This window comes from Octopus bimaculoides, chromosome 4, assembly GCF_046866305.1.
Source record: "Octopus bimaculoides isolate indiv1 chromosome 4, ASM4686630v1, whole genome shotgun sequence".
NCBI classification, from domain to species: Eukaryota; Metazoa; Mollusca; class Cephalopoda; order Octopoda; family Octopodidae; genus Octopus; species Octopus bimaculoides.
The window spans coordinates 131,340,777-131,364,515 of NC_142931.1; the positions used below are offsets into that span (position 1 = coordinate 131,340,777).

Below are 23,739 nucleotides of genomic sequence, written 5' to 3' on the forward strand. Positions count from 1 at the left end.
AGACGACGTAACTAAATCCCCGCCATGCATTTTAATCTGGCCCAACCGCTCTCCGTTTACTGCTCACCTCTCTCTCTTTTTTCGTGTGGTTAAGGATGGAACGGAGAAGACTAAAAGACACACGCATGCACTTTAACTAGTAGCAGACTGCCTAATACATCCTACTACTAACTTCACAGGATCAAGCAATAATAATCGATTTCTACCGATTCATCAACACCACAGTCTAGACGTAAGAACACCGGCATCGTCGTCGTCGTCGTCGTCGTTGTTGTTGTTGTTGCTGCTGCAGCTGTTGTTGTTGTTATTGTTGTTGTTGTTGTTGTTGTTGCTTAACTCTAATTTAGCAACGATCGAGCAGACATGCGATCACAACGGTAGCACGACTGCTAGGTGGCGGCGAGGCGAGTGGCGGTCCACCCGGGTGACGCTTTTATATATATGGGAGGCGGCACTTTCGAGTCTATAGACTTCGGGGTGGGCAAACACCCAACGGCTGCTCTGGGCGGCACTCACACTCTTCTCCATCACTGGTTCACAAATGCTCCGGTTGTCTTAGACCTTCAGTGTCGCCGTAAAGCATGAACCCATTGGGCCAAATTCTTGCCCGGAGGCACCACGGATCTAGTGGGTGGTGGGCGGGGAGAGTCTAATGCAATGATTCTCAACCACAGTCCATATAGCCTCTGAGGGTCCATATATGGTTGTTGGGGGGCCACGCAATAAAATAGTAATCTGGGGATCCACTATAGTAGTTTAAGGACGTCTGAAAAAAATTTGTTATAGATGTGGTGCCCCAGTATGACCGCAGTTTTAAAGCTGAAAGAAATTAAAAAGTATGTATGTATAGGCGTAGGAGTGGCTGTGTGGTAAGTAGCTTGCTTACCAACCACATGGTTTCCGGGTTCAGTCCCACTGCGTGGCACCTTGGGCAAGTGTCTTCTACTATAGCCTCGGGCCGACCAAAGCCTTGTGAGTGGATTTGGTAGACGGAAACTGAAAGAAGCCCGTCGTATATATATATATATATATATATATATATATATATATATATATATATATATATGTGTGTGTGTGTGTGTGTGTGTGTGTGTGTGTGTGTGTGTGTGTGTGTTGCGTGTCTGTGTTTGTCCCCCTAGCATTGCTTGGCAACCGATGCTGGTGTGTTTATGTCCCCGTAACTTAGCGGTTCAGCAAAAGAGTCCGATAGAATAAGTACTAGACTTACAAAGAATAAGTCCTGGGGTCGATTTTCTCGACTAAAGGTGGTGCCCCAGCATGGCCACAATCAAATCACTGAAACAAGTAAAAGAGTATTGGTATGTATTGCTAGAAACAGGTTTCTTACGCTAACATTTTACATAATTAATGTGTGAAAAACAAAATAGGAATTGTAAAAGAAATTTCTATAAAACTAGTAAACATTGAATGGCTCTGGGGGTACACCACAATAAAATCGTAATCAAAGGGGTCCATAGGTGAAAAATGGTTGAGAACCCCTGCTCTAATGCTAATTTATGTATGCTGTGGTTAAGGGGTCCCTGGACATTGCTAGTACTTATTCTATCGGTGTCTTTTGCCGAACTGCTACGTTACGAGGACATAAACACACCAGCATCGGTTGTCAAGCAATGCTAGGGAGACAAACACAGACACACAAACATGCACACACACACACACATATATATACATATATACGACGGGCTTCTTTCAGTTTCCGTCTACCAAATCCGCTCACAAGGCTTTGGTCGGCCTAAGGCTATAGTAGAAGACACTTGCCCGAGTTTCAACGCAGTAGGACTGTACCCGGAACCATGTGGTTGGTAAGCAAGCTTCTTACCACAGCACCATATAGTTGAACTCAGGACCATATGGTTGAGAAGCAAGCTTCTTACCACACAGTCGAGGAAATCAGCAATCATTTTGCGCTTATAACAAGTAAAGTGTAAGAGAATTCAGGAGAGTTGATTAGTCCAGTTGCAAGCGAGGATGGAAAATATTAACGTTTCGGATTTTAGTCATTCATCAGAAAGTGAAATAGCGAGGAAGAGAAAAAGAGAGAAGAAAGCATTCTTGTAACTTTGTTGTCCTATATCTAATGTGACAACCGCTTTTTCTATCTCTTACTAGTACGTGAAGGATAAGGGCCTGCAATGTTAGGCAGTTCCAATGGTGTAGTATAACGCTGAAGTGGTTTTTCTGTATATGTAAAGAAGCAAAAGTTCAACCGAAACAAAAGCCGCGCAAAAGTGGACCTGGGAAAATTAAGCTCCGTGTAAACTGAGGGAAAACTGTATATGTATCTTGAATATATATCCGTCCGTTTTTTTTTTTTATAATCTAGGTTATGTACACATTTGTATAGGTACAGATACGTATACACACACACCACTCATAGATAAATATATACATTCACAAATAACAACACATATACGTGTAAGTATATGTAATATGCATATATGTATGTGTCTATATATATATATATATATATATATATATATATACATATATATACGCACACATAGACACACACATGCACACAGCGCATATGCACATGCATACACACAGCACAAACACATACAGATATATATATAGCTACAGGTGTGTGCGTGTGTACGTATAGCAATATGCATATATCTGTATATACATATGAATGCATGCATGTGTATTTATGAATACACACATACACACACGCGCACGTGCACACGCACATGTATACGTGTTCATATTTATATAGGTGTATAATACAGTTTTAATCTAGATATATTTTAGATATATTTTATGCGGCTTCTATTTATCATGTTTACGTTGTGTGTGTGTGTGTGTGTGTGTGTGTGTGTGTGTGTGTGTGTGTGTGTGTGTGTGTGTGTGTGTGTACACATATATATATATTTCTTTAAATATTCTATCTTGATTTATTTTCCTTTCCATTAGTCTTCTCATATTAGCCTGATTAAAACGAGCTAATCTTCCGTACGTAGAAAACCGTTTTCCTTCATCACCGGATCTTGATCGCCTGATATAAACTTAAGGCAGTTTTTCCTTTACGTTAGCTAGTCTTTTTCTTGTTTAATTTTGGACTCATTTTTAATCCTTTAAGTTTTTTACCTCCAAATATTATTCGCTTCAGCATTATTTTTGTTTATACGTTGTTTTCATATATTTTTGTATCATATTTATTAGTCTAATTATTTATTTTCAGTTTTGTTCAGTAATTTTAAATAGAATATTAGGTTGACATGCAGTTTACATGCAGTAAAATAGTGAAAGTATATTGTCCTAAAAACATGAAAGTAAATTACGATTGAAGCTGGAAATGACAGTGTCACCAGAATTTCATAAAATACGTTTGATATCCGGTTTCTTATGTGTGTCTAGGCAACTTCTCTACTCATGAATTTGTCAGCCATTCACTCAGTTTTGTTGATCCAAACGATGACAGCATCCATACACGGATTATAGAAAGTCGACGGAAACTTAGGCGACAATGTGATTAGTGATGATTAATTTACATCATATTTTTATAAGCATCTCTGGCGAAACAAATTTAGAAATCGTGGATAAAAACTATTCATGAATGTCACGTTTTCTCCGTAAATGTAACCCCCTCCCACGAAGGTGTTGAATTTGAGTCCATATTTTGAAGGCAAAATATTGTTATTTTGACCTTTCACAAGACGCGGTCCTATTTTGAGACAAACGCGCTGCAGCAGGGTCACACTTCTTTAATGAAGTCAAGCAAAGATAAAATAAACGATGGACAGGAGGCTGGTAATGGCATCAAAGCATTTATAAATAAGCTATACAGCGTGACTGTGTGAGAAGAAGTTTGCTTCCCAGTCACATGGTTCCGAGTTCAATCCCAATGCGTAACACCTTGCGCAAATTTCTTCTATTATAGCCCAGGGCCGACCAAAGCCTTGTGAGTGTATTTGATAAACGGAAGAAACCCGTCTATGTCTATATCAATGTGTGTGTGTGTATCTTTGTGTATATGCTTGTTCGCTCCAACATGGTTTGACAACCGGTATTGTTTTGTTTACGTCACCGTAACTTAGCGGTTCGGCATCAGAGACCAATAGAATAAGTACCAAACTTAAGAAAAATAAGTACTGGGGTCAATTCAATGTGGTGCTTCAGCATGGCCGCAGTCCAATGATTGAAACGTAAAAGATAAAACAATAAAAGTTATAAAGTGTTATATAAATATAATTAAACAGAAAGCAGGAAAAAAGGAAGTTCATTGTAGTTCTTTATAGATAAGCAGTTATCCGGAGATTTCTTACATTAACATATCAGAAAAGAGAGAAGGGAAATCAAGCCAGTACTTTACAGCTGTTTCTGAGGTTGGGTGATTTGTAAGTGTGCATTGTGCCTACATATACTTGTACTAAACTGGTGTTAGCAAATGCATTTGAAATGACACAAATTTAAGTTATAACTGGAGTGTCACCGACCCCTTCTTCAGAAGGGATAAAGCAAATATGCATACATGCATACATATGTAAATACATACAAGCAGGCATGCACACATAGAGGCATACATACATGCATACGTACATTGGTTTTAAACACAGGATCAAGACCACACGTTATAAGGGAGGAACCAGAGAAAATGAAATCGACCTCAACTTGACTGATACATATTTAAACGCCCTTTAATCGATTCTGGAAGAATGATAGGCAAAGATGGCCAGAGCAAAATATGAACTCAGAACATGAAGAGGCGTAACTAAATATTTCAGAACAGTTTGTCCAGCAACCTACAGTTTTATTTCCATTCAGTTCACTTTTGTAATATATAATAATTGATAATCTGTCCTTGGTTACATTTAACGACTCTTCAAGTATGTTAGAAAGGATCTTTACATCTGTTTCGTAAAAAGGCGGAAATTATAATTCTTATTTTTACAATAGGCGCAGACATAGTTGTGTGATTAAAAAGCTCGATTTTCAACTGCGTGATTTCCGATACAGTCCTAGTGCGCGGCACTTCGGGTGGTGACTTTTATTATATCCCTGGGCCTTCCAATGCCTTGTTAGTGAATTCGATTGACGGAAACTTTGTGGAAGCTCATCGTATATATGCGTATATATGCATATGTGCATGTGACTTTCTGCTTGTGTTTGTCCGTCCGGGCATACATCAGTTGACAACCGGAGTTGGTTCATTTACGTCCCGTAACTAAACGGTTCTGCAAGTAGAGAATCAACAGAATAATTACCTAACTTTAAAAAAAAAGTACAGGGTGGGGGGGCCGATTTTTCCGACTTAACCTGTCGAGGCGATGTCCCAGTAAAGCTGAAGTCAATAACTGTAACAGGAAAAAGATAAAAGACAAATGTTTAGAAGGGTTTCAATCTCTTTTAACTCCCTGATACACACTTTAGAACGACCCCTGCTGATGTTTATCAGGATTAAATTATCAACCAATCACAACACAACAGCCTTATCTTAAAGCCTGTTCAGTACTCGTTAAGCACCCCACCCTATCACTACTTAAACTATGATAGTGGCTGTGTGGTAAGACGCTTGCTTCCCAACCATATAGTTACGGGTTCAGTCCCGCTGCGTGGCACCTTGGGCAAGTGTCTTCTACTGTAGCTTCGGGCCAACCAAAGACTTGTGAGTGGATTTGGTAGACAGAAACTGAAAGAAGCCAGTCGTACACACACACACACACACACACACACACACACACACACACGTATGTATGTATGTATATCTATATCTATATCTATCTATCTATCTATCTATCTATCTATCTATCTATCTCATATGTATATATGTATGTATGTATGTATATATATATATATATATATATATATATATATATATATATATATATATATATATATATATATATATGTATATATATATGTGTGTGTCTTTGTTTATGTGTTTGTCCGCCACCACCACTTGGCAATCAGTGTTGCTGTGTTTACGCCCACGTAACTAACGGTTCGGCCAAAGATATCGATAGAATAAGTACTGGGGTCGATGCAATCGATTTACCTTCCCTCTCCGAAATCAGTGACCTTGCGCCAAAATTTGAAACCAATATATGTTTGACTCTCATTACTGAATATACGTCTATATACTAATGTATTATCCACAATAAGAGCCACACACTCTCATATTAACACACCAATAAAATGTACACGCTCCATACACTCACATATTCGTACACCTATACACACACGTGTTCTCACTAACACAGTAACAATTGTCCGACTGTAGCTCTTCATCTCCTAATACACACACTTTCTACATTAACTAGATGTTGTTAGAGCAGACGACCGGCAACCATACAATGATTAACGGACATTTTAATGAACTGCATAACACACATACAAGAGTGTGTGTATATATGTATATATATATATATATATATATATATATATATATATATATATATATATATATATATATATATATATATATATATACACACATACATTCATACATACATACATATATCTACTACATATGTGGGAAATTCTGTCTGTGGGTGTGTTTGTGGAGTTGTTAGCTAACTCCTACATCGTTTTATCGATTTTGATGAAACCTGATACGTGAGTAGAACTCATATCTGAAAACCTCATGGCATACTAAGATTGTTGAAAAAAAAAAATCGATAATAGGGCCCCCGGAAGGGATCCTTATATATATAGCAAAGGGAAATAACCCGTTCATTTTCATAACCCGTTCATTTTCTAAATTATTTGGTAAAAATGAAATTGAGTATGCTTATTTCTTAGTATTCGAACTGTTAGAGTTATTTTCGCAATTTATCCAGTACAACCCTTAAACAAGTAAATGATATTTTCCTAAACAGTAGATCCACTTATTTCGGTTAGTGACTTATTCACGAATATACCAACACTAGCGCCCCTGAAAGTAATATTCTCTGGGAACGCACAAAAGCCCTTTTCAGAGTTATTTACTTTGAACTGTTATTATCTCATATCTGATTAGCCTGTTATTATGTAACATGCTTCACGATTTTAGTATACATACCTTATTAGTATTTTCTCCTATGTTCTATATATTCTGGGAACGCATTAAAGCCCTTTTCGGGGCCACTTTATTTGAATTCTTACTATCGGGTAACACACACTGGTGCTATCTCATTTCTTTTATTATGATTCCTCAATTAGTTAACCATTTAGCCAAATTAACTCATCGATTGTTTGATTAATCGTTTGGTCAGTCATTCAATCAAACAATCAATCAATCAATCAGTCAGTCAATCAGTTAACTAGGTCTGTCAAAGTCTTTTCGTCACCATTCGCGATCTCATCAGTGACATGGCCTCTCTGCTCCAAGTTTGCTTCAGGTTTGTCTGCCTATATACATCTGTCATATTCTAGAAATTCTTTGAATCAAGAATAGACTGGCTTCTAACTAATGAATAAATTCCTCTATAGGAATTCTAACAAAACCACTGCCTAGTATCACATACTGAACTTCAAACCTGTATTACATATCACCATTTTCTCGTTAACAAATAGAACTTTTTGAACATGTATTACGTGAGCTTTTTTTTTTTTACCCACAAGTTCACCCTCAAAAACACATTGGTTAAAAATTATTTGTTTAAATATTTGGTAACATTCTATTGTAACGAAGCAGCTGTCAAAAATAATAAATTATGACACTGCATAATTTCGCATAATTCCCAGATACAGAGAGATTTTTTTCTCTCCTTTTCCTTTTTATATTCGTATTTGTCTTAGATTACTATGTCAGGCTTGTTGTTTATGCTGACATTCGGGGGAATCGTTTGTTAGGAATGTTGCGGCAATGAACTGTTTTAATTAGAAGTGATGATGAGAGACAGATTTAGAAATTAAAAAAAAAAGCTGAAGGCTATATTGTATACATGCATACATGCATACATAAATGAAGCTTGCATACACTTGTGTATTAGTGACATACATATTCCCTACATGAGTACAAGTTCATCCACATGCACACACACACATATGCGCATACACAGACGTGTGAAATGAGGTGGGTCGATTACAGAAAGTTGCTGATTCCAGCCCAACCGCCAAGGAAAGACATTGTGGATAAAGATATAATGGACGTAGTTCCTGAATGTGTGTGTGTATGTATGGGGGGGGGGGGGCTCGCGCTTGTGTAATATATATATATATATATATATATATATATATATACGTGTATATGTGTATGTATATGTAGGTGTACATATTTATATTTATATGCATACATACTACCACATACACACACATATACACACATACATGCACACAACCACACATATAACCACACACACAACCACAGAGAGAGAGAGAGGGGAAGGGGGAGAGACAGGGAGAGAGAGCGAGAAGACAGATAGAGATAGAAATAGATAAATAAATAGAAGTAGATAGATAGATAGATAAAAAGATACATACATACATACATACATACACACATGTATATATGTGTGAATGTATATATGTATATTTGTCTGTCACCAGTGTATGTATGTATGTATGTATGTATGTATGTATGTATGTATGTATTCTCTTTCATTTTAAATTCTTTGAATTCTTCCTACAAAGAAAACAGAGCTCCATACTTCGTAAGAATTTAGATAACAACAGCAGTAAAAAAAGTTACTATCTGGATTTCAGTAAATTCTTTCATATCTTCACTGTTCCGCTTACAGATTGAATTTTCAAATTGCAGTTTGGATGATCTCTTTATCCCCCTCTAAATCGCAGCATATCGAAAATATTACATAAACACATAGTAACGCAACCAAAAACTATGCAACTATAGATCTATAACTAAATATAAAGTCTTTTATTTTTTCATTTGTCTTTTTGCTTCTTTCAGTCATCGGATTGCGGCTATGCTGAGACACTGCACTGAAGGCTTTTAGTCGAACAAATCGACCCCAGGACTTATTCTTTTAAAGTCTATTACTTATTTTTTTTGCTGAATTGTTAGATTACGTGAACACAAACAAACTAATACCGTTTGTCAAATGGCGAGAAAGAGACAAATGCAGACACAAGGACACACATGTACTATGGGCTTCCACACAGTTTCCGACTTCCAAATATACCCAAAGGCTCGCGCAGTGGGACTGACCACCCCAAAATGAGGTCGCAACGCGAACTTCATAACCACACAGCCATGCCTGCGTCTAAATGCATATATCTTATTTATATTCTGAGTAGGGAAATGGTAGGTTACGTCAAAATTGCTTCAAAATATCCTTTTCCTCGCTGATTTTGAGTGAAACTTTCGCAACTGGACAGATTATATCTATCTACAAATGTCTGTATGTATAAGTGTGCGCTTATATGCATTTAAGTTCGTACGTACCTACAGATGCACGTCATGTATCTGTATACGTATTTATGATTGTACATGTTTTCTCCTCTTTTTAATTTAGAGTCAATTCCACATTTAGTAGAGATGACCCGGAAGTTGTTCCTCTTCGATTACTATCGCAAACAGCCAGTAGCTTTCTTCAAGCGAATACACGTCGTTGATTGGTTGAAATTACCCAAGTACGACAACTTTAACACGAAATAACTTCTAAAATACGAAATTTGGTCAAAAACGTTCAGAGTAAACTGCATTCTACGTGAGAAATTTTACCACTATTCGAAGTTTCAAACTGTTTAGTTAAAAAAAAATTAATTAAAAAATCTGTGATTGAGATGGAATAGATCCATCATCGTCGACAACGACGGACGAACTAGCTACACATGTATGTATGCAGATATATGTATGTATGTAGGCAAGCTAATATTTTACCGTTTATCTTGTTTCAGGCTTTCAACTGCGCCCATGTTGGAGCAAGTCGAACAGATCGAACTATTTATATTTTTCAAAGTGTGGTACTTATTCTATTAATCTCGTTGGTTGAACCGTTAAGTTAGGGTGGTGGTGGTGATGGTGGTGGTAAATCAAACCTGCACCGGTTTTCAAGCAGTGTGGGGACAAACAGATACAAAGACACACACATATGTACGACGGGCTTCCATACAATTTCTGTCCGCCATGGCATGGGTTGGCTAGAGGCTACAGTAGAAGATACTTGCTCAACGTGAATAACCCTGAAAAACGAGGTTAATTGGATTGGATTGCCTATGTTCAGTCCACTGCCCGACGAAGACCTCAGCATGTTCTCTTCACCAACCACAGTCCGAAGTGGAGGCTTTGACTTTGAATTTGAGATCATACCGGTTTGATGAGCCTCACTCTATCACACTGGATCTACATGGCTTGGCAGAGGGATGCAGTTTTTACAAACTTACCCAGGAGTAGGTAAGTCAATTACGTCAACCCTAGTGCTCAACTGGTACTTAATTTATCGATCCCCAAAGGATGAAAGGCAAAGTCAACCTCAGTGGAATTCGAACTCTGAACGTAAAGACGCACGAAATACCGCTAAGCATTTTGTCCGGTATGCTAACGATTCTGCCAGCTCGCCACCGAAGTTAATTCTTTTCTACTCTAGGCACAAGGCCCGAAACTTTTAGGGAGGGGGCCCAGTCGATTAGATCGACTCCAGTACGCAACTGGTATTCAATTTATCGACCCCGAAAGGATGAAAGGCAAAGTCGTCCTCGGCTGAATTTGAACTCAGAACGTAAAGACAGACGAAATTACTGGTAAGCATTTCGCCCGGCGTGCTAACGGTTCTGCCAGGCTTGCCGCCTTGTCACCGAGGTTAAATAAACGCTAAATAATTAATTGCCTCAAAACCACAGATTGTTCAGGGAATCTACGATAAAAACCATATTTTATCGAAAGACAAAGTTGATCTTGACGGGTTTTGAAATCAGAATGTTGGGAAAAAGGAACTAAATATTGTCGTCTGCTCCACAATTATTCTTCTTTATTGTATTACCTTCTACGTAAAGCCTCTCTCAGACTAACAGACAGGCAGGCATGCACAAAATGGAGGAATTCAAAGTCAAGTGTTACTAATGATGGTAGTAGTAGTAATAGTTGTAGTAGTAGTAGGTGTTTTGCTGTATAATAGTGGAGTTACCAGTGAAGGTGGTATTAGTTGTGGAGGAGGGATGACGGGAGGAGGGCTACTATAAGTAGTAGTAGTAGTAGTAGTAGTAGTAGTAGTAGTAGGTGTTGGTGTTGGTTGTTGTAGTGGCGGTGGTGGAGTGGTGGTGGTGGTCTTGGTGGCGGCGGCGGTGGCTTCGGCGTCTGTGATATTGACGTTGGTGCATGGAGAGGAAGTGGTTGGGGAAGTTGGGGATGTGAACGGGAGGAATAAAGGAGGAAGGGAAGGAGGAGTAGGCGGAGGAGAGGCGATGTTGCTATGGGGGTGGAGAAGGGATGGAAAGGATGCATGTTCTTACATGGAGTGCGCTGGGGCGACGGTGGCAACAGAGGTGCAGTGGAGGGGATGCTAGTGAGGATGGTTGTGGGGGATGGTTGTGATGGTGGTGGTGGTGGTGGTGGTTGGTGGTGGTTTGAGGGAAGTAGGAAAAAAGGCGGCTGTGATGTGTGACTCATCAATGGCGGAGGGATACGTATAGGGGAAGGCAGTCCTGGGACACCGTCGAACTGGAAATGTGCGGATACATGCATACATACATATATATACATACATACATACATACATATATATATATATATATATATATATATATATATATATATATATATATATATGTATATATATATATATATATATATATATATATATATGTATGTATGTATGTGTGTGTGTATATATATATATATATGTATATATATATGTATATATATATATATATATATATATATGTATGTATGTATGTATATATATATATATATATATATATATATGCACATATATAAATATACACACACACACAAACGTATTTGTATACATATGCATACACACACACACACACACACTCACACGCACACACACACACACACACACACACACACACATACATATATATATATATATATATATATATATATATATATATAGAGAGAGAGAGAGAGAGAGAGAGAGAGATAGGGCCATGGTGGTGGCGTTGTTGTCTTAATGATGTGGATGGTAATTGGAATGGTGTGTGGGGTGCCATTAGTCGGAGTGGTAGTCGTGGTGGTGGTGGTTGGTTTTCTGTGATGTTAGGCATCACATTGTTGTCGTTTAGTTTCAGGTTATCGCCGAGCGAGTCGACCTATGACCAAAAGGCTTTCCAGTCGCGACCATCCCTCTCTAAACTCCCTGGATAGAACACCAGTCTATTACAGGTTAACGTTCTTAGATTATCTGAAATCTGTTCCTATCGACACCCGAATTAAATTAGACAATGTAGAATAAAGTGTTCTGTTGTAGAACTGCATTGAATCGCCAACATGTGGACACGAATACGCGTTCTATAAGTAGGTGGTATTCTCAACACCGAAGAATAAAAATAATCAATAGTTGTCAATGACTAATATCTTCACTTTCCTGGCAAGTACAGACGTATTTCAAGACAAGTCAGGACATGTTTTGGTCTTATTCTGACCTCATCAGTGAAGCCTCAACTTCACCGGATATTCTGAAATGGCGATGAAAAAAAATCATCACAGACGGTTGTACTTTCAGAATGTTCTGAAAAAATGTACACCAAAGAAGAGGTATTTATGATTTGAAATTTACTATTTAGTTTAGAGAAAAGAAAGCTGAATGCTAGGGTTATTCTGTTGCGACTCGCGAAGGAAAAATAGGGGAATATAATTTCAGTTACGAATTAAAATAATTTAATTTTCATATTAAAAAGAAATTGTTTTATCTCTGTTAGCAGGGGCGGTGGCAGGAATAGGTAGGAAGAAGTTTCGGTTTTTTTCTCAACTTCGGCAGCGGCACTTAAGCATAAACTAAGCCACTTGATCAATAAGTATGAGTTTTTATACACACAGAAAAAGGATTACGTGTTACAATTGACAGCAGTAATTCTCATAATAAAAACAATTTCACGAATGGTTATAACTAAAAACCGCCAATGACATAAATAAACTTAAGTAGGAGGGGATGTTGAACCTTCCAGCACGCCACGTACACACACACACGCAGATGTATACATACATTGTTGTTGTTGGCACTCCGTCGCTTACGACGTCGAGGGTTCCATTTGATCCGATCAACGGAACAGCCTGATCGTGAAATTAACGTGCAAGTGGCTGAGCACTCCACAGACACGTGTACCCTTAACGTAGTTCTCGAGGATATTCAGCGTGACACAGTGTGATAAGGCTGGCCCTTTGAAATACAGGTACAACAGAAACAGGAAGTAAGAGTGAGAGAAAGTTGTGGTGGAAGAGTACAGCAAGGTTCGCCATCATCCCCTGCCGGAGCCTCGTGGAGCTTTAGGTGTTTTCGCTCAATAAACACTCACAACGCCCGGTCTGGGAATCGAAACCGCGATCCTATGACCGCGAGTCCGCTGCCCTAACCATTGGGCCATTGCGCCTCCACTATACATACATACATGCATACATACATACGAGGGGGTGCAGAAAAGTTCCTGGCTTTGGGTAAAAGAAAATATCGGAGGATCAGTTAACATATTCCCCTCTTAGATTCACACATTTATTACAGCGGTCCTCCCGTTTTTTTTTTAAGCCCCGCAAATGAAGTCGGAAGGTTGGGCCTCCAGCCAGGCCTTTCGCGACACCCTTAAAGCTAGGAACTTTTCACCCCCCCCCCCCCCGCCTCACAGAGTACAATGAACGACATGAACAAAAGCTTGTTATTAAATGGGAATTTTCGTCTTCAGGCGAGACAGAAAATGAAACAGCCGGCAGTATTCATTAGCACTTACAAAAGGAGTGGAGCGATGTTAATTGAATAACGAAATAATTGAAAATGATCTAATTTTCATGACTGACAGAAATTTTCATTTTGCTAGTGGGCACAACCAGGGTAGGTTTGTTTACATTCTCCTAACTTGGCGGTTCTGAAAAATATCAAGACAATAGAATTACAGTCAGGTTTAAATGTAGCAGCGAAGTTGATTTTACCGACGTCCATCATGTCGGCATCCTGGTATGGTCGTAGTTCAACGACTGAAACAAATACAAACAAAAGCAATATGGCTAACCAAACAATCATTTATTCTACACATCCAGAGATACATCTATTTCAATTGCATTAAGCACAGGCCCCAAGATTTAATTTATTGATTTTAAATTTTGGCTCAACGCCAGCAATTTAAGCTTCAATAAATTTCGGGGGAGGGGTAAGACGATTGCTTCGACACCAGTTTTCAAGTGGTACTTATTTTATCGACCCCGAAAGGATAAAAGGCAACGACGACCTCGGCGGAATTTGAACTCTAAACGTAAAGACGGACAAAGTATTTTGTCCGACTCGCTAACAATTCTGCCACCTCGCCGCCTTAAAGAAATCAAATATTGATTTCAAATTCTGACAAAGCCAGCAAGTTCGGGGGAGGGGGTAAGTCGATCACATCTACCCCGTGTTCAACTGGTACTTATTTTATAGACCCCGAAAGGATGAAAGGTAAAGTGGAATTTGAACTCAGAGCACAAAGATTGAAGAATACCACTATGCAGGTTGCCCGGCGCGCGAATTTTGTTTTCCCACCAGAGTTCCAGATCCCAGTTATGAATCATTTGTATACAGCCGACCAGAACTTAATTATCAAACTAATTTATGAACGTATAACAAGTGATGAACGATAAAATAAGGTTACTTGGATAAGGAATGACCATGCTTCTTTTCTCTTTTAAAAATGCTTGTTGTTCTTGTGCTTGTTTCAACCATGGCTGCCTCTGCCTAATTATTTGTGTTGTTTACTTTGTAAAACTGTAATGGGAGAGGGTTGCTCGCACATCACCCTCTACCCACACTTTCCCCGTCCACGTCTTTACCATATCGGGCCCTAACAAAATCTGATTATAGGTATTGATACAAATCTATCTAATTACTTGTCTCTTTCTAAAACCAGGCATAACTTGGCGATCGGCCGACTTACAACACCGTTCTTCGTCTCGAGTTTACTTGGTAGAGTGTGTTTTACCAATAGATTGGTTGTTTTTAACACATTCACGAATGTCATATTGGGCTTTGCGTTTAGGAATAATCTGAGAGATGAACGTATATGATCCTTCGTTATTCGCATGGCTGTCTCTGCGTAGTTGAACAAGGTCAATGTGAGCTCTGATTGGTTCTATACAAATCTGGAACTGGGGTCCGGAGGAGACTGTCACATTATCCCACGAACTTTCGCATAACCTCTAAGATTGGGCGTGGAGGAAAATGAAAGTAAGAGGCCACAATTTATAGATTACTGTAGTAAGAAACAGCCAATCAAGACATAATTTTGACCTCAGACTGAAGTCTGAGTTCAAGGTTTATTTCTTGCTTCAGAGTGGACTCCGCTAAGGGGGCTTAAGGTACCAGGTGGTGGTGATGGTGTTAAACCGTGTGGCGGATTAAATATAGCACTTAATGTCTTAATGGTGTCAACATTTGTGTTTTGGGCGGGTTTTACTGTTGGCAGTTTATATGAGCTGGAAAATGGAGTATTCAATAAAAATAGTGTGAAACATAAATTATAGGCACATTGTGGACACAGCTATCTCTGAAGACAACCGGAGAATGAATACTCCATTCACTCACAACACAAATAAAGCAGGCACTTTTAAACTATACAAGCGTAATCTTGTCATCTTCTGTGGTAAATGGAGCGTGACAGTGTTGTCAGTGGCAAACAAAGATAATTGTTTTCGGAAATTGATAAATTATTGAAGTGGCTGCTTATGGAACGTGAGTTCGAATCCACATGGAGACGTTTCATTTCCATTGCGTTTCTGTTGTCCGAATACTTTATTCCACATGCTTGGTTTCATCAAGCTTGATAAGGAGCAGCTATCAATCACATCATCTGAGAATGTTAACCCATGAAAGACTGGCGTTCTGTCAAGAGAGGAGAAAGAGATTAATTTCTCATCCGATTCATGGCAACATTAATAATGATAATCCTTTCTGATACAGGTACAAAATCTCAAATTTGGATAGAGGGGGGAGGCTAACCGATTACATTTACTCCAATGTTTAACTGGTATTTACTTCATCGACCCTAAAAGGATCAAAAGCAAAGTTGACCTTGGCGGAATTTGAGCTCAGACGTAAAGACAGACATGCTGTTAAGCTTCTTGTCCAGAGTGCTAACAGTTCTGTCAGTTCGCTGTCTTAATAAGAATCCTTTCTACTAAAGGCACAGAGCCTGAAATTTTGAGGGAGGGGACTAGTCGATTACATCAGCCCCAGTGTTTCACTGGTACTTAATTTATCGCCTCCGAAAGGATGAAAAGTAAAGTCAATATCCCCGAGAACTACGTTAAGGGTACACGTGTCTGTGGAGTGCTCAGTCACTTGCACGTTAATTTCATGAGCAGGCTGTTCCGTTGATCGGATCAACTGGAACCCTCGACGTCGTAAGCGACGGAATGTCAACAACTACAACATGTGTGTGTGTGTGTGTGTGTGTGTCTGTGTGTGTATGTGTACTCGTGCGTGTGTACAAAGAGAGAGACTGTGTCGTGCTGATTCTGACGAGAATTATGTTAGGTGTACAAGTGTCTATGGAATGCTCAACCGCTTCCTTATACATTAAGGTAATGAGTGGAGGCGATTCAGCTGACCAAAAGTAAGTAGTTTCAAGTGGCTGAAGGAACTGCTGTCCACAAATCTAAATACGTTTCCAGCAGAAGCAACTTTTCCGCTGACCGAAAACTTGCGTGAATCTGTTGCTAATCTCAACAAATTTTCCTCTCTTCTTCCCGTCTCTCTCTGACTATAAAATTAACTTGATCAAAACACAAGCCATATTTTCCCTTACATTGTGTGTTGTATATATATATATATAGGAGGACTCCGTCGGTTACGACGACGAGTGTCCCAGCTGATACGATCAACGGAACAGCCTGCTCGTGAAATTAACGTGCAAGTGGCTGAGCATTCCACAGACACGTGTACCCTTAACGTAGTTCTCAGGAAGATTCAGCGTGACACAGAATATGACAAGGCTGGCCCTTTGAAATACAGGTACAACTCATTTTTGCCAGCTGAGTGGACTGGAGCAACGTAAAATAAAGTGTCTTGCTCAAGGACACAACGTGTGGCCGGGAATCGAACTCACGACCTTACGATCGTAAGTAGAATGCCCTAACCACGAAGCGAAGCGCCTTCAATCCCTTACATTACAAATAGGAATTCAATAAATAAAATAAATAATATAGGCGCAGAAGTGGCTGTGTGGTAAGTAGCTTGCTTACCAACCACATGGTTCCGGGTTCAGTCCCATTGCGTGGCATTTTGGGCAAGTGTCTTCTACTCGGGCCGACCAAAGCCTTGTGAGTGGATTTGGTAGACGGAAACTGAAAGAAGCCCGTCGTATATATGTATATATATATATATATATGTGTGTATATGTCTGTGTTTGTCCCCAACATCGCTTGACAACCGATGCTGGTGTGTTTACGTCCCCGTAACTTAGCGGTTCGGCATAACAGACCGATAGAATAAGTACTAGGCTTCCAATGAATAAGTCCTGGGGTCGATTTGCTCGACTAAAGGCGGTGCTCCAGCATGGCCGCAGTCAAATGACTGAAACAAGTAAAAGAGTAAAAGAGTAAATTCACTTTTTTACAGCAATTCAATTTTATTTGTTTTTTTTTTTGTTCTGTGATGTTGCTCGTTTTTCTGAATTGGATCCTGTGTTTCATGATCTCTTCTCTGAGGCTCCAGCTGGGAGGGGGGTGATGCCTCATGTTGGTCAACCGCATGCCTCATGGTCACAGCGGTTGAGGAAGTATATCGCGGGGGTGGGGACTGACTAGGACACTGCTTTTGAGGGTTGCCCAGAACGACCCGGACAAATACAGACAAATGGTAGATGCAGCGACGCACTGCAATGGTGTATGTCCCCATATCTGACCTTGACCTACAGGAGGCAAATTCGCAGAGTCATTGGACAGAATAACATGCAGTCAGAGCCGAACTATGGCCCGTAGATGCCCTGAGCACTGTAAGATTTTGGAACCCTCGTATATATATAATTCAAAATATAAACAATAATAAACCATAAAATACATTTTCATTTTCCAAGAAGACGAAGAGAGAAGAAGAAAATGGAGAAGAGGGAAGAAATAAAAAAAGAAAAAGAAAAAGAGAGAGATGAGTGAAGAAGGAAAAGAAGAGGGAGAAGAAGAAGAAGAAGAAGAAGAAGAAGAAGAAGAAGAAGAAGAAGAAGAAGAAGAAAAAGAAGAAGAAGAATAAGAAGAAGAAGAAGAAGAATGTGGAGGAGGAGGAGGATGGGATGAGGAGGAGGGGGAGGTGGTGGAGGAGGAGGAGAAGAAGAAGAAGAAGAAGAAGAAGAAGAAGAAGAAGAAGAAGAAGAAGAAGAAGAAGAAGAAGAAAAAGAAGAAGAAGAAGAAGAAGGAGGAGGAGGAGGAGAAGGAGGAGGAGACGAAGAAGGAGGAGGTGGTGGAGGAGGAGAAGAAGAAGATGGAGAAGAAGAAGAAGAAGAAAAAGAAGAAGAAGAAGAAGAAGGAGGAGGAGGAGAAGGAGGAGGAGAAGGAGGAGGAGACGAAGAAGGAGGAGGTGGTGGAGGAGGAGGAGAAGAAGAAGATGGAGAAGAAGAAGAAGAAGAAGAAGAAGAAGAAGAAGAAGAAAGTGGAGGAAGAAGCGTAAAAGGTGGTGGTAGAGGAGTAGGGGAAGAGAACAAGGAGGGGGAGAAGAAAAAGAAGGAAAAGAAGAAGGAGGGTGAAGAAAAACAAGGAGGGGAGAAAGAGGAGGAAATTATGTAAGGTGATATAGTCTTTGAGAGTTTAACTGTATTGAGGAACGTGTCAACGGTTTGTCTTAATATATCAACAGATGTCTTAATTAAAGGTTTTGTTGCTTTCTATTCCGTCTCCCGCCGAATGTGTATTTCCGGCCTTCTCCTAGAGTCTTAGCGCCAGGTCTTGATGGTGTGGAGTTGCTAATGACTTTATCACAAATGCAAATCAAGTATTTCCGCTTTAAAAGTAACCGCTTCCTGTTTAAGTTTTTTTTTCTTCTTCTAAATTCGAAATATTCCCGTGTTTGGATAAAACATTTCAAGATATTTCTTATTTTATGTTTTCAGATCTCAAATTTAAATCTTAAGGAGGATATTTTAAAATCTTTTTATACTTATGAGTTAACTTTTTCTTCTAATTTTAGCACAAAGCCATCAATGTTTTTGAGAAGAGTAGGTAAGTCGATTACATCGACCCCAGTGCTCAACTGGTACTTATTTCATCGACCTAGGAAAGGATGAACAGCAAAGTCGACCACAGTGGAGTTTGAACTCAAAACATATAAAGCTGAACGTCTTGTCCGGTGTGCCAACTATTCTGCCAGCTTATAAGATTAATTAAGAATTAATTATGTTAATGTTTAACAAGTGACAGGGTTAATCCTTTAATGCCGCGAATAGCTTAAAGTGATTTCGTTTCATTATATCCTTGGAAGATGCAAAAAGCAGGTGACCACATGGTTGTGTGTTTGTTTATGGCTCGTTAATTGACAGAAACATTGTCATCTTCGGCCATACTTACAAAACCATGCGACCACCCGCTTTTGCGTCTTCCAGGGTTATAGTTAAACGAAACCGCACTCGCTAAATCGCAGTCGCAGGTTCAATGGATTAACTTCCTCTCTGGTGATTTCATAAGTGCAGGAACGAAATTTGCTTGAGGGTTGCAAATAATGATTACTATCATATTTGTACATAAATCAAGTCAAATTCAATAATGGAAAACTAATGTTTCAAGTCAGCCCAGAAATGTTTCTACGTTCATTCGTTTTGGAGATGAAGTTTTTTCAGGAGGATTTTCAAAGCATTTTTATTGCCACACCCAATCACTCAAAAAAAGAAAAAAAAAGATGCATTTCCACCTCCTGCACCGCCTATTCCCGAACCAATGCTGATCTTATATTTAAATTAAATCAAAACAATTCAGCGATTTAATCCCGACGATTACATGAATAACTTTCCGTTTAGTACAAACTAATGGTAGCTTTAACCTTGATGTTATTATACAACAAACAATGGATCTACTTTATTTGCATATTTTATTCGTTAAGTTGAAACTCATGTCTTAAGGAATATTTTTGTTCTTGGATAAATTTAGTTTATCACCGGTTTGAACCAAGAACGCAAAGAACTTGAAGAAATACTACCGTGCATTTCGACCGATACATTGATGATTCTACCAATATCCTACCCTAAACGAGGATTTTATTTAACAACTCCGAATGGATGAAAAACAAAACTGACTTCGGCATTTATGGACCCTGACATGATTAAAAGGTAAAGTTGTCTTTCAACCATTCAAAGCTACGAAAACTATTAGTCCCTACTTTCATTGTGACAAGAGAAAAGGACGTGACTGTACAGTTAGGGACATACTCCTAGGGATACACTATTAGGGATACAGACGCCAAATATCAAACGTCCCTCACTAACTTTCCCCTGCAATAAATGCCCTTGGCTCTTGTTTACCATCCTCAGGCACCAGCCACTCTTCGAACCCATCAATGCGAAGAGGCTCAAACGCTGGCTGAAGATCTACTACTCGGATACGACATTTCGTCTGATGGTCACGGTAATAAACTGTAAAACATGGCTCTCAGTGTTGCAGCTCTTTTCCGATCATCGAACATAAGCAGTGTCAAGCGTTGTTAGTACTTTACAAGTGTAACTTCCCGGAAAATCCGATGTTCTCTGAACACCTACATCACTCATGTTCGTTGTATTTGTTTGTTATAGATATAATAATGAATTGAATTTAGAAGATGCGAATCACAAATGCGTTTGAAAACAATGTTTTATCAGAAAATGTTGTTGTTGGACTGTGTTAGAAATTAGTGCTACGTCAGAAAATGGTTGTGTGTTAGGTTTTTTATCTATGTAAACGGAATTATTTGTAAAAACTGTGTTATTATACTATTGCTGTTGTTTAGCCGCTGGTCATACTTGATCGATCTGATTTTTGAACGAAGTTGTTTCACATGTAAGCATCTTGTCATTTTATTCCAACACATTTATATCACTGTTTAATTATTTCTCACTAATTGTGTTTTTTTTAAAATTATTTTTTACTGTTCCTTTCATTAAATATGTTAACATTAATTAAAATATTTATTTTTCATAGAAACGACTAGCCAGAATTATTTATTCTTTAAACAATTCATTTTTTTTTTTTTATACTAAGCCATTTACAATCTTGTGTAGTTACTCGCAATCTTCCCATCACTGCTTTGGGGAGTAGAGTGCAGGCTAGACTTCAGTAATGAGGTCATAATTAGACCGAAACATTCCCGAACTTGTCGGAAAAGAAAATAATATTCATTACTACTACTGTTTTTTCTCAACGCTTAAATATTTGACCTTTTTTTCTTTTGGTCTGGAGAAAGGGTCTTTTGCCCATGTCCGTCACTGACCCTCCGAGATAGATCGATGTGGTTTATGTCCTTGCATTACAAGCTGATGAACTCAAGGGACAATATTGGCAAGGGAGGATTTTTCGTTCTGGAAAAGAAGCATTGGATATAGTGGTTGTTCGAGGACTAGGAAGGAATAGACACAATATGGGTAAAGAAAAACGGGGTGACAATTGATTCTGGTGAACCTTGGTAATGGTGGCACGAGCTTATAGGTGAAACAAGATAGTATAATGGTACAGGTAACGTAGGATATGTAAAAACATGCAAAATAAAGGCAGTCAAAAGGGAACTAAGACTCATAGACAATATAAACAAAGATGGAGAACAACAGAGGGTTAAAAATTGGAAGAAACGCTGATTACAGAGAAAAACAATACCGTTTACTTGCTTGGTAAAAATGACAAAAGACTTAAAGATCAGGATAAGATTATGAAAAGTTTTGGACAAAATTTTGTAGAAATCCATATTATAACACACTCAAATGACTGAAATCAGTAAAAGGGTATCTATGTATGCAGTAATATGGTTTTATTAAAGCTACAAAAATCTTCACAAACTCTTACTCAGAGTTTCACTTTACCGTCCGTCTGACAGTTGCGATCGTATATCTTTTGTCATTTATCTTTTAACTTGCTTCAGTCCTTGAAGGATTTTAAGTCGAACAAATCGACCCTAGGACTTATTTTTTTAAAGCCTTGTACTTATTCTATCGTTGTCTTTTGCCGAATCGCTAAGTTACGAGGACGTAAATACTCCAACATCGGTTGTCAAGCGGTGGTGGGGGACAAACACAGACACAAAGACAGATATATGTATAGATATATATATGACGGACTTCTTTCAATTTCCATCTACCAAATTCATTCACAAGGTTTTGGTCGGCTCGAGGATATAGTAAAAGACTGTTGCCCAAGGTACCACGCAGTGGAACTGATCCCGGAACTATGTAGTTGGGAAGCAAGCTTCTTACCACACAACCACGCCTGCGCCCATGAAGATTTTTGCAATTTTAATAAATGCATATTACTCTACCTTCGGTATTCGAGTACTATTTTTTCCACCTTGTTTTACATTTATGTGCTTACTCATGCGTATGTAGTAATATTGTAGCTGTCAAATTCTGTTTACAGTTAGAAGAAAATCCATGTATAGTAATAGCATTTTCTATGAGAGAAACATATACAGGGTTGGCCAAAAGTCACTTGACAGTAAATCAAAACCCATTTAATTCCAAGATAAAATTCATTTTATATGAGACTTCGTTAATAGACAAATGTTGAAAAAAAAATGGCGATTTTAACTCATAGCATTCAATTATTAAACATTTATAACTGGGATGAATAAATAAAATTGAATATCAAGTGTTTATGGAATTTTGATCTACTGTCGGGGGACTTTTGGCCAACCCTGTATATATAACTTCCCCTCGACTTACGACCTATGCCTCTTACGACCATCCGCAGTTACGACTACAATAAATAAATAGATACGATTTTCGGACGTTGGGCAGTTGCGCGTACGATAACTATGGCAGCTTCTGGCAACGCAGGCCTCTCTCAGACCCAGGCATCCACTGCCTGCCATTGTCCCTCACTCAGTCGCTTTCAAGCATCAGCTACGTTTAAATGAAGTGTTGAAAAATATAAATCCGACATACGACTAGATCGACTTACGACCTGTCAGTCGGAACGGATCTCGGTCGTAAGTCAAGGTGTATATTTGGAGTAACATTACATTAAGGAGTGGAACGTAGAATTTTCTGTATGTCAGACAGTCTCATAGTCCAATATATATATAATACAAGACTAGCAGAAGACTGTTCACTTCCATCCATCTATTAATCTGTCGATCTATCCTTTTATCCATCTGTTCAGCCATTTATCTTCCCATTTAGTCAGTCAGCAAGCAAGGCTGTCCAGTTATCTATCAAATCATCCAGCGAACCATCCATCCGTCCAACACTTCAAGTTATCTAACCGTCCATTTTTCTGACCTTCAGTCTTCTAATCATCTAGCCATTCCTTAATCTCGCCATCAAGTTATCTAAGCATCTATTACCCCCACCCGGACATCTTAAAATTCGTCCATCCAGTCAGACATTAAGCCAACCGGCCAACAAACCAGCCAGCCAGCCAGCTAGGCGGCCGAACCAGTGAACCAGACACACAACCAGACAACCAGCTTGCTAGCCATCCCGTCAGTCAGTTAGGCGTTCTGTAGGACTATTCACACGAGCGATTGACTGTCAGCCCGT

At 39.0% G+C, this 23,739-nt stretch overlaps 1 long non-coding RNA gene across 1 annotated transcript; it reads left to right on the forward strand.

The window, feature by feature from the left end:
- Positions 1–18,651: 18,651 nt before the first annotated feature.
- Positions 18,652–22,498, forward strand: LOC149136257 (uncharacterized). Its single transcript, XR_016241341.1, has 3 exons — positions 18,652–19,039; positions 20,171–20,349; positions 22,357–22,498. It is a non-coding gene; the product is annotated as an uncharacterized LOC149136257 (long non-coding RNA).
- Positions 22,499–23,739: the final 1,241 nt, after the last annotated feature.